Source organism: Chelon labrosus (assembly GCF_963514085.1).
Source record: "Chelon labrosus genome assembly, chromosome: 4".
In the NCBI taxonomy this organism is placed as follows: Eukaryota; Metazoa; Chordata; class Actinopteri; order Mugiliformes; family Mugilidae; genus Chelon; species Chelon labrosus.
Genome location: NC_140340.1, coordinates 7,518,096 through 7,526,372, shown reverse-complemented (window position 1 = coordinate 7,526,372; position 8,277 = coordinate 7,518,096).

The following is an 8,277-nucleotide window of genomic DNA, read 5'->3' as shown; positions in this document are numbered from 1 at the left end:
TATAACAATCTATTATAATTCTAATTTCTAATTATAATTGTTATAATTAGATTTATTATTATTATTATTAGAGTTACCAAGGTGGTACCATCAGATAGAAGTTATGTTACCTAACATATGACTGTCAGCACACATAAGAGGCCCAGATTTGATATTTAAGTTAATAAAATAGTGTTTAAATTGCCTTAAAAGCAGTGGGTTACATTCTAATATTCCTCACAGTCTTCACAATAACAAAGGAAATAGTTGCATTAGATGGAAATGGTATTAAGCTGTGGTTTGAGCACGGTGACGCTGTGGATTCTCTCTACATGTCACACATACGTAGTAAGACTTGATGACGAGAACGAAGACCGGTGACTAGTATCTGCTGTTTTCTAACGTGAGTTGGCGACCGGAGTTAATCTTAAAGATTCCATTATCTAGTACGTTTTCGTATGCACGGGCAAAAGGAGAGGGTTTATGCGATGGTGAAAGAAAAAAACTCACAAAGAGAAGTGGTTTGTTGCTTTTGATGCAGAGTGAGGGGTGTTTTCCCATCGCTGCATTTTCTGTCCACCGGAATGTCCACTTGTCCAAAACAAGTGTCTCGGTCTGGTCCGTTCACACCATTCATGTTGAGCAACACTGGCAGTTTTTAAAACAGTTTTTTTCTGGGGTTCATTCCCGGTGATGCCCTCTTTCCTCTAAGACTTTACAATATTCAAGTTGCAGACAGCTTTGGAAGGGTTCCAGTTAAAGTTCATTTACCGGATGGAGCGTACGTAACACGGAAGATAACGGTGTGTTTTTTCACATAAAGTTAAATCAACAGCACGGCCTGGGAGAGTGAGTGCACATGAAAAAGGTTGCACAACACTAGAATTAGAGGTTTATTACAGACTGTTTTACTAAAAGGGACTGTAGCATTTCCAAGAATTAAAAAAACACATTTTAGCAATTTTACAGCAATAAAGTAAAACATCACATATATTTTCATGTGTACTTCCATTCCTACTGTCAAAATGAGGTGGAAAGCATTTGTTTCTTCTCAATCTGACAGTTTCAGTCATTTATATCCATCTCCTAATGTCAAATTACAGCGAACAAAGGGAAGAGCTGTGTTGCAGAACAGCGGTGTGTCCCTGGCAATACTAAATACACTAAATATAAAGCAGTGTCATTGCAGTTTTAATGAAAATACAATAAGAATAACAATCTTTTCCTGTTGTCAGCCTGGCAGAGGAAGCTACTCGCTACCAGGCAACGGCGCAACTGGGTTTTATCACAGCTTATCTATCAAAACTGTTATAATAAACAGCGAACTGAAATCGATATATATGCATACGCTCCTCATCAAAGCCGCCACAGAACACCGTTTCTACCACTAACCCGATTGGTTGCTTGGTTAGTTGTGTTATTACGTGATTGACCACGTTGTGCCACTTCAGGCCAGAATTAACACGTTAAAATGCCAAAGTTGCAAATCTGGTGACTGTGAAGAGTGCAATATTATTGCTTTGGCCTCCTGTTGCAAAAAGCCTTCTGGCGGCAAAGCGAAGCTATGACTGAGTGCGTTCATTTGTGTGTATGTTCTGATTTTATTTTAGGCTGGGCCTCGCTTTCGCTAGCTAAAACACGTGTTCTCGATCCACGGCGGCTCGCTGCTCGGCTTCCCCTCCTGCTTCTTCAAACTGGGGATCACCGCCCGCCGACGACGGATCAGCACCTGACGCGACCCGACTTCTGTCTTTAACGAATTTAGCTAAGGAGCCGTGCCCTGCCATCCCCCGGTGGCAGTACATTGCATAACAAATGGCTTTTTAATGTTACCGCGCAGTTTCCGGTCACTTACTGACACAAATATGCAACTACAGATGTCGAGAACAAGTGGTTGAATTGGTTTCTTTCAATTGCAAAATCGCATTAAATAGTTAAAATGCAGGTTATTTCAATATTTCAATGAAATGTAATTATGATGGTATTATCAGAAAAGCGCCGCATCTTTTTTTTTTCACCCGCCGAGACTTACAAGACATTATATGTACATGCGACATATACATACTATATATACATACGACCCTAAAATGAATGAGTCACCAGTTTATGGGAAGCCCCTCTCACTCTGGCACTGACTGTCTGTGTGCATGTGTGTGAGTGCATGCATTTCGCTGCGTGATTTCACTATTTCGTGTGGTTGCAGTTGCATATACCGCCAAGTTTACATTTGAGTCTGTGATAGTATATTACCGGTCAGAGGAGTCCTCCTGCTTCTTCCCTGCATACGACTCATCACTTTTTGTCTGGAACTGACCGGATAAACTTTCGAGTGACAAAACCAACGTCATGCGCGATCAGTGAGGTGTCTGCACAGCTGTTCACAGAAGTGGGGTGTCATTGGTTTATGGGTTTTTCATTTTGAATGTGTGCAAAGCATTGCGTTGGGTATTACTAATAGTACTAATAGTATGAGTAGTTTCACGGTGACAGGTGATGGCGCCTAAAATTAAAAAAAAAGCAGACGACATGATGGCACCAATTAGATAAAGAGGGCTAGTTAGAAATTCATATCAAGCTCATGTCAACCTGTTAAAATTCAGTGTAAACCCAAACCAGAAGGTGACATTCCAGAGGCTAAATTAGTCACTGAAATCTTATCTAACGAGCAGTTGCCGATCACTGAGTAACACTCAGCAGAAAGTTCTCTTCTCTGGTGCTGATCAGGTGCTCATGCGGTGAGGATGTCTCATTGTACTCCGCCGCTCTTAACCCCTTACCTCCTAAACCCCCAGTTTCTGATGTTGTCACACGCCGCTGCTCAGAAGCTGTAGTCAGCGTTTCTCAGCACATTACCTGAAACCAAACTGCTGATATCATATCCAGTCTATTCAACCCCGTTAGAAACAGGAATTACAACGGAACACCTTGTCACCAACTTAGCCCTGACATAGATACAGTGACAGAGACGCCAAAGATGGGTGCTCGTTGCACGGGTATCCTGGCTGTGAATTCTTGCGCTTTGCAGACCCGATGAGCTGCAACCTGAACTTCATCTTTGCCTTTACATTTCCTCGACCTTGTGCGTCACATTTTCGGTGTTTGGTTTGCCTAGTGCATATTGCAACTGTCACCTTTAGAGGAAATCTATCCGTCGCTGCAAAGAGATTCTTCACCGCATTCCTCTTTCAGTTTCGCACTGGTTGTCAGTTTGCTGTGTGAGTTTTTGTGTGTGTGGCACTAAAATCCTTCCCAGGTCTGTTTCTGTTATTGTTTATGTCGAGGTGCTGTTGTTCTGCGAGAACAGATAGAACCGGCAGTAAAGTGTGCATGTTCCTCAATGTTCGGCCCCCTCGTAGCGCTTCAAAGAAAAGAGGAATCTGTGAGTAATGTATGTTTACTATGCTGTGGTTGTTACATGGTGACGTTCGCCCCGACCACTCAACCTCCGTGCCTCATACCTTAATGGATGTAGTAGCTAATATGTCATCTTGGTGGGTGAATTCCCATTTTGTATATTGTGCAGAATTTGGAGGCAAATTTCTTGGAGTTTCATATGAGTAAAGAGTCCTACAGACCCCGCAGGACTTCCGATAAATTATTTAGTCATCCCTCTCTCATTGTGGTGAATATGAGCTGTCCCCTTATTAGTAATATTGCTGAATGAAGATATACATCTGCCTATGCAACATGTAAAACTATATCATGCAAATGTGACCTTCACTGCTTCCCTAAGACTTCCTCAGAAACCTTATCGTTTCTGCCGAGCTCAGCAAGTGACTTAAGGAGAATGTATTTCTGTAACCCAGAGTTTAAGTAGCCCTCTGCATCTGTTGAGCAAGCATCTGTGGAGTGGAGATGAAACTTCGAAATTCCCTCCTCACACAGCGTTCAGTTGACCTGGATGTGACCAGCAGCACAGGATTCATTTAGCTCAGGCTTTCTTTCTGTTTCAAGGCTTGCCTTGACGCTCTGCACCTCTTTCTCCATGTCGTTCATGTCCATGCTCGTTCTTTTTTCTGTGTGTGTGTTTGAGTGTGTGTGCGTAAGCAAATACCTGCATACGGCCATTTGCATGCACTCCTCTGTTGGTGTTAACCGCACTTATGTAAGCGCCGCTCATTGTGACAGCTCATATTTTCCAATGTTTTTTTTTTAAACATATAAATGCTGAATTAGTGAAAGTAAAAAAATAGCACAGATTCCAAAATCGATTTAAAGGATGACTCACAGTTTCGCTGATTTCTGTGCATGCTGATTTGGTTCTGTCTAGCTGCTGTTGCCCAGATGTGAACCTGATGCGGGGACAGATGTGAATAAGAGCAGGTACAGGGGGGGGGGGGGGGGGGGGGGGATCAGAAATTAGAAAACCAACCTGAGATCAGCCAGAGGGTTTTGAGGATGTCGAAACACTTTGATGGTTGACATACTTTGATGTCAACCATCAAAGTAATAGGTAGCAGTGTGATAGTATGGACCTAAGTGATTGTGTCAGAAGTCAAGCGGTTACTCGAAAAACAAGGAGGGGCTTTCTCCTTGTCAATTCATGACTAGACTGAAGGTTTCTATGGGCGCAGCGAATGACACTCTAAACCAATCTGTGGAACATGGGTCAGTGTCCGACAACTAGACCAAAAGAGGACGTGTTGTGTCCCTGCACCCTGGCCATTTTGCAGGAGAGGAAACAAAACAAGGTCAAACAAGGACACAGACACTTGGCAGGGGGTGAAACAGACCAGCGTTTCACAGTGGATGAATTAAAAACAATGAGTCTTAATTTGACGTGTGTGGAAGCAACAGAAGCCTGTATGTAAGAAGACAATCGGGAGAGATGATGGGAATTTTATATTTTAGGGGGCGACACAGTGGTGTGGTGATTAGCACTGAAGGTTCTGGGTTCGAAGCCACCGGCATGTTCTCCCTGTGCATGCGTGGGTTCCCTGCGGGTACTCCGGCTTCCTCCCACCGTCCAAAGACATGCTTGTGTGAATGGTTGTCTGTCTCTCTGTGTTAGCCCTGTGATGGACTGGAGACCTGTCTCTCTGCCTCTCGCCCGATGACAGCTGGGATAGGCTCCACCCCTCTCCCCCAGCGACCCTTCACAGGTCAAGCGGTAACACGAGATTAATGAATGAAAACAACAACACACGTTTTTTAGCAATTCAATATCGTAGGTCTTTATTTTACCCAGCTGTCTAGATATAAATGACGCACAAGGAGACTCATCTGTGCGACGCCATCACTACTGTCCAGCAAGGGTCGAGATTCAAGTCACGCAAAACGACGCACGGTGTTCAAAGGTCTGGCTGCTCTATTATCTTATTGTCAGCCCGTTTAACGAGTCACGGTGAGGATGGCTTAATGACCCTGAGCCTGGACCGGCCTCTTCATGGAGTGAATCATGCTTATTGGAAAATTTACAGTTTATTAATGGCCTATTTCTCAGATGGGAGTGCACCTTGCTGCAGTCTAGGGGAATGGCAGCATGGAGCAAGACACAAACACAGTCAGATGATGAGCGTGGCTGTGAACCAATGTGACGGAGGACGGAAGTACAGTAGATACTCTATAAATGTTTCATAGATGAATCATAGTTTCTTTATTTCTCGAGTAATGAAGATCAAAACACGAAAGTTTAGATGGTGTCTGGACAAGCGGGGCACGCACACAGTGTAGCTGATAAATGAAAGCACTTCTTATTTTATGATTAACTCATCACCAAATAAGCAGCGGTGGATCACTACTGATGATATCTACTTCCTTTAAACCAGGGGTGTCAAACTGATCTGTGAAAGGGCCACGGTGGCTGCAGGTTTTCATTCCAACCATGCGGCACCCATGCAGTGGGTATGGCTGGCAAGTTTTTGTTCCAATCAAGCAAGAGGACACCTGAAATGACTGCGTGAAGGCAGTTCAGTTGATTGACTGAGCCAAGTCAGGTGTGCTGCTGCATGGTTGGAATGAAAACCTGCAGCCACAGCAGCCCTTTCACGGATCAGTTTGACACCTGTGCTTTAAACTATAGGGGGCCTTTTGGGCCTCGACTTGTGCCCTCTAGGTACGTCTCAGGGAGCTGTGGAAGGGGCTTAGCTGCTGAACTCTCAACGTAGAAACACTGCAGCCGATAAGACCACCCATACGACCACCCACATTAATATATTATTGTTCCGTCTCAGTAAAAACGGAAAAACTGAAACCGCAAGGACAGAATGCACCAAATCAAATGTTTCACTCGTAACTCAACGTCTCCTGACGTCTGTCACATGGAAGAACACAAAACAGCAAGTTTCTGTCACTTGAATGTGTCACAAGCAGGAAATGTGGCATCGTTTCTCCGGAATAGAGGGGGGTTCATGTCAGGGGTCACCAAGGTGTTCCCCAGTTCATCTGCTGAACTAGCCCTGTCGCCCTGGATGTTGGATGCGCTCCTTACCCAACCCTGATGAATTAAAGGTGGAAACATCACAAGGAGCAGCATGTTGTCCCCGTTTGTCTCTCGGACCTGAATGATGCACAATCATGCGAGCTGCTAACAATGCAGTATGACACCAGCCATCAATTACCTCGTTCCTCTTTCTGTCACACATTTTGCCTTATTTCAGATGAGCTGGGAATGTTTTAGGATCACGTCTAAACCAGAATTTTTTTATTTTTATTTTTTTTCTAGTATGATTCAGCAGTGGTAGTCACGTAGTTTTAATCATATGTATTCCTGGAATGCACAAACTGGTCGACTGTGTGTAAAAACAGAAACTGACTATTTCTGAGCAAGCCGTCCAGCTGTTGTAAGGAGTCCCCACCTCATGATGCTGCCACCACCGTGCTTCACAGTGGGAGTGGTGCTTTTGTTCAAGGATTCAAGGATTCAAGGATTCTTTATTGTCACTACAACACATGTTGGTACATGGGAAGGAACGAAATTGGTTTCTCTGGTCCTGATTCAAGCCATAAGTAAAAAAAAAATTAAAAAAAAGTATAAATATAGAATAAAGAATAAAATTAGCTATTTAAGTATATTTATTTTGTTTTATGTTTGTGGTTTTTGGTGCCTTTAAAACATGCGACGTCCAGTCTTAAAGACACACACTGGTCTCGTCCGACCAAAGAACCTTCTTCCAGACGACCCTGGAGTCTTCCACATACCTTTGGGCAAACTCTTGAAATTTCTCTCCTTTCTCTCACGTAATGCTTTGGCCTGCGAAGAACCTGCCCAAGAATTTTTGTATGTATTGTATATATATTTTTCATACGTATGTTATATTGACCATGTTTCCATTTCCAAAAGCAATAGAAGAGGAAGACATCCAAAGGGCTCATTTCTTTCTTCTCAGGCACTGCACTGAACGTCTCCCCTTCATGCTCTTTAAGTTTCCGTGTCTAAGCTTTGGTGACATCTGGAGGTGAGCTTACAGAATGCAACAGAGTGAATGCCCAGCAGAACCTCTGGTGGTTGCAGTTTCGTTTCAGCTGCTTTTTGCAGGGATTCATTCGTGAATGAATTCGTGTCACAGAGGGATTTCGGAATTTTATTTTTTATATCATATTCATTTTTATAAAACAATACATTTATACATGTTGAATATTTAAAAAAATAAAAAAATAAATATGACAATACAGGCGGAACAGTGGCGAGGTGGTTAGCACTGATGCCTCACAGCAAGAAGGTCACCGGTTCGAATCCATGGGCCGGCTGGCCTTTCTGTGTGGAGTTTGCATGTTCTCCCTGTGTCTGCGTGGGTTCTCTCCGGGTACTCCGGCTTCCTCCCGCCATCCAAAGACATTAATTGGTGATTCTAAATTGGCCGTAGGTGTGCATGTGAGTGTGAATGGTTGTCTGTCTCTGTGTGTGGCCCTGCGATGGACTGGCGACCTGTCCAGGGTGTACCCCCGCCTCTCGCCCGATGACAGCTGGGATAGGCTCCAGCAGACCCCCGTGACCCTTAACAGGACTAAACGGGTATAGAAGATGAATGAATGACTGAATGAATATGACAATACAAATCGTCTCAAGACGCTTTACAAAACCCGGCCTGAAACCCCCAGAGCAAGCCTGAAGGAAAAACTCATGAGACCCATCTGCCTAAGGCAGAGAGAGACAGAAAAGAGAGAGAAGAGAACGGCAGGAGAAACGAAATAAACATACATCTGTCATAGATACATATAATTCAAGTGCAGGGTTTGACATAAGTCTGGACCTACAGGGACTTATGGGACAGAGAGTGTCCCATAAGTCTGTGGGTATTTACTCGTCAGTATGAGTACAGGACTTGAATAAATGCACTTAATTACATTCCACTAATG